Source organism: Cebus imitator, unplaced genomic scaffold, assembly GCF_001604975.1.
Source record: "Cebus imitator isolate Cc_AM_T3 unplaced genomic scaffold, Cebus_imitator-1.0 Scaffold282, whole genome shotgun sequence".
Taxonomy (NCBI): Eukaryota; Metazoa; Chordata; class Mammalia; order Primates; family Cebidae; genus Cebus; species Cebus imitator.
In genome coordinates this window covers 2,604,082-2,608,883 of record NW_016107597.1, presented here as the reverse complement: position 1 = coordinate 2,608,883, position 4,802 = coordinate 2,604,082, and positions in this window count along the sequence as shown.

Sequence of the window (4,802 nt, the reverse complement as noted above, 5' to 3'; positions counted from 1 at the left end):
TAATGCTAATTATTATAGCTCTACTATTTACAAATGACGGAAGTAGAATTGTCTGAATATAAAGCTCTTACTTTCTCTCATATTATGCTTTGAGTAAGTTTCCATAGCTTTTAACATCTATTCTCAAACGTTGCTAGATTTTCATGATGCCAATGTTTACCTATTTGTGAATATCCTTACAGAATTTGTAAGTTTTACAAGAAACTAATTGCCATAGATATATAGACTGTAATAGAGTATCTCATGAGTTTTTGTTTGTGTGTTTGTTTCTTATTCATTCTCTTAGATTTTTAAGTACTGGAGTAGAAGAAAAAATACCTGAGTGGAAATACTGAAAAGATTCTACAACCCTAATTACCAATTTAAAATCTCTAACAATACAATCACATGTGCAATTCTGTCATTCTTCTTAAGTGTTACCACAGGCATTCCACTCTAACATCATTGTCTTTCAACTATTTGAAATATCTGGTGCCTTTAAACAGGAATTACAAGCATGCCTCAGATATTTCAGGTTCAATTCCAGACAACTGCAATAAAGCGAATATTGCAATAAAGTGAATCACATGATTTTTTTTTGTTTCCCAATGCATGTTAAAGTTACATTTATAATATACTGTCATCTATTAAGTGTGAGATAGCATTATATCAAAAAACAATGTACATATCTTAATTTAAAATACTTTATTGCTTAACAATAACAATCATCTGAGTTTTCAATGAGTCATAATCTTTTTGCTCATGGAGTTTCTTGCCTCAATCTGCCAACTGATCAGGGTGGTGGTTGCTGAAAACTGAGGTGGCTGTGGCAATTTCTGAATATAAGACCACAATGAAGTTTGTCACACAGATTGGCTCCTCCTTTTGTGAAAGATTTATCTATAGTCAGTGATGCTGTTCATTCACGTTTTATATGCAGTAAAACTTGTCTCAAAATTGGAGTGAATCTTCTGCTCCTACTGCTTTATCCACTAAGTATATGGATTATTCTAAATATTTTGCTTTCATTTCAACAATGTTCACAGAATCTGCACCAGAAGTAGATTTCATCTCAAGAAAGTCTTGAACCCTTCAAATTCATGAGAGCTGGAATCAACTTTTTCCAAATTCCTGTTAATGTTGATACTTTGAGTTCTTCCCATAAATCACAGGTATTCTTAATGGCATCTAGAATGATGAATTCTTTCCAGAAGGTTTTCCATTTACCTTGCCTAGATCCATCAGCAAAATCACTATATATGGCAATTATAGCCCTTTAAAATGTATTTCTTAAATAATAAGATTTGAAAGTCACAATTACTCCTTGATCCATTGGTTGCAGAATGGTGGTTGTGTTGACAGGTAAGAAAATAACATGAATTTCTTCATATGTTTTATCCATGCTCTTGGGTGTCCAGGTACATTGTCAATGAACAGCAATATTTTGAAAGAATCTTTTTACTGAGCAGTAGGTCTCAACAGTGGGCTTAAAAAATTCCGTAAACCATGGTGTGAACAGATGTGCTGTCATTCAGGCTTTGTTGTTCTATTTATAGAGCATAGGCAGAGTAGAATTAGCATACTTCTTAAAAGTCCTTGCATATTCAAGATGGTAAATGAGCACTGGCTTCAACTTAAAGTCACCAGTTGCCTTCACTTCTAATGAGAGAGACAACCTCTCCTTTGAAACTTTGAAGCCAGGAACTGACTCCTTCTCTATTAACTATGAAAGTTTTAGATTGAATCTTCTTCCAGAAGGGCAGTTAGTATAGTTGACCTCTAAACAATGTGGCAGTTGGGGTACTAACATCCCATGCAGTAAAAGGTTTACATATAACTTTTGATTTCCTGAAAGCTTAACTCTATTAGCTTAGTGTTGGCTGGAAGCCTTACTGGTGTCATGAGCAGTTAACTAACACATATTTTGTATGATGTATGGATTGTATACTGTATTCTTACAATAAAGTAAGCTAAAGAAAATAAAATGTTAAGAAAATTACAAGAAAGATAAAATATACTTACTATTTATTAAGTGGAAGTGGATCATCATAAAGGTCTTCATCCTTGTCATCTTCACATTGAGGAGGGCCACGAGGAGTTGCTCTTGCAATCTCAGGGGTGGCAGAGGAGAAAGAAAATCTGCATATAAATATACCTGCACAGTTCAAGCCTGTGTTGAACAAGGGTCAACTCAAAACCTATTGTTTAATATAGCCACCTTCATCAATTGTCTTAACTAGATCTTCTGGATAATTTGCTGCAGCTTCTCCATCAGCACTTGCTTCTTTACTTTGCACGTTTATGTTATGGAGATGACTTTTTTCCTTTAAACTCATAAGCCAACTTCTGCTAGTCTTAAACTTTTCTTCTTTAGCTTCCTCACCTCTCAGCCTAAATAGAGTTAAAGAGAGTTAGAATTTTGCTATAAATTAGTCTTTGGCCTCAGGGAATGTTGTGGCTGGTTTGATCTTCTATCCAGACCACTAAAACTGTCTCTGTATTATCAATAAGGCGGTTTTACTTTCTTATCATTCATATTTTCACTGGAGTAACACTTTTAATTTCCTTCAAGGAATTTCATTTGCATTTACAACTGGACTAAATGTTTCATGTAAGAGACCTAGACTTCAGCTTATTTCAGTTTTTGGCATGCCTTCCCCACTAAGCTTAATGATGTCTAGCTTTTGATTTAAAGTGAGACAAATGTGACTCTTCCTTCTACTGGACACTCAGAAGCTATTGGAGGGTTATTAATTGGCCAATTTCAATATTGTTGACAGGATATGAAGGCCCAAGGAGAGGGAGGAAGACAGGGCAATTGCCGATCAGTGGCACAGTCAGAACACACACAGCATTCATCATTCATTAATAAAGTTCACCAACTTACATGGATGAGGTTCATGATACCCCCCAAAAATTACAAGAGTGAAATTAAAGATAACTGATCACAGATCATCATAACAGATATAATAGTGATGAAAACTTTTAAAATGTTGTGATAAATACCAAAATGTGACACAAAGATATGAAGTGAGAACATGTTGTTGGAAAAAGGGTGCCAATAAACTTGCTCAACACAAGCCTGTCACAAATCTTCCATTTGTAAAAAATGCAGTATCTGCAGTTCAATAATCATACCCCCAGCCCTGCAGGAACACCAAATTGAACAACAATCCACACACACAAAAAAGCACTTCCATAAGAACCAAAAATGAGGTGAGTGATCACAGTACCAGGTTTTAACATCATATTAAAGAAAAGAGGCACTGAAGAGAGTAGGAAAGACAATCTTGCAGGACTTACACCACTGCGCCCCCATCCCTGGCAGTGACTGTGTCATGCAGAAAAATAATCTGTGTGCTTGGAGGAGGGAGAGCACAGTGATTGTGAGACTTTGTATTGGAACTCAGTGCCACCCTGTCACAGTGAAAAGCGGCATGGGGCAGAATTCAGCCAACATCCAAAGAGAAAGTATTTAGACCAGCACTAGTCAGAGGTGAATCCTCCATACCAACAGTCTAGGCCACGAGGACTGCATTTTCTAGATAAGTCCTGGTGCTATGCTGGGCTCAAAGCCAGTGAACTGGGGGTGCATGTGACCTAAGGAGACACGTGCTAGAGAGGCCAAGAGAGTGCTTGTGTCACCCCTTCCCAACCCCAGGCAGCACAGTTCACAGCACTATGAGAGATGCTTTTGCTCTGCAGAAAGAGAAGAGAGGAAAAAGTAAAGAGGACTTTGTCTTGCAAATTGGATACTAGCTCAGCTACAGTGGGACATGGTAACAGACAGAGTCCTGGTAACTTAACCAAAGAAGTGAAAGATTTCTGCAATGAAAACTGTAAAATATCAATGCAAGAAATTAAAGAGGATACACAAAAAAGGAAATATACTCTATGTTCTTGGATTGTAAGAATCAATATTGTTAAAATGTTTATACTGCCCAAAGCAATCTTCAGATTCAATGCAGTCCCTATAAAAATATCAATGACATCTTTCACAAAAATAGAAAAAAATAATCCTAATATATATATGGACCTAAAAAAGACTCAGAATAGCCATAGCTGTCCTGAGCAAAAACAATGAAACTGGATGAACCACATTACCTGCTTTCAAAGAATATTACAGAGCTATAGTAACAAAAATAGCGTGATATTGACGTAAAAACAGACACATAGACCAAGGGAACCAATAGAGAACCAAGAAATAAATCCATACATTTACAAGGAACTCACTTTTGACAATAGTGCCAAGAACATATACTGGGGACAAGATAGTTTCCTCAATAAATGGTGCTGGGAAAGCTGGTCTATATGCAGAAGAATGAAACTAGCCTTTTGTGTCTCACCATGTACAAAAATCAAGTCAAAATTGATTTAAAAAAAAAAACAAAAAAACCTTAAGGCTGGGCTTGTTGGCTCATGCCCATAATCCCAGCACTTTAGGAGGCCAAAACAGGCAGATCACCTGAGGTCGGGAATTAGAGATCAGCCTGGTCAACATGGAGAAACCCTGTCTCTACAAAAAATACAAAAAAATTAGCCAGGCATGGTGGCACATGCCTGTAATCCTAGCTACTTGGTAGGCTGAGGTAGGAGAATCACTTGAACCTGGGAGGCAAAGGTTGTGGTGAGCCAAGATCGCATCACTGCACTCCAGCCTGGGCAAAAAGAGCAAAACTTGATCTTAAATAAATAACTTAATTCAAAAGCCTCAACCTAGGAAACTACTAAAATAAAACATCGGAAAAACTCCCCAAGACATTGGACAATAGCCCACAAGCACAGGCAACCAAATCAAAAGTGGACAAATGGGGTCACATCAA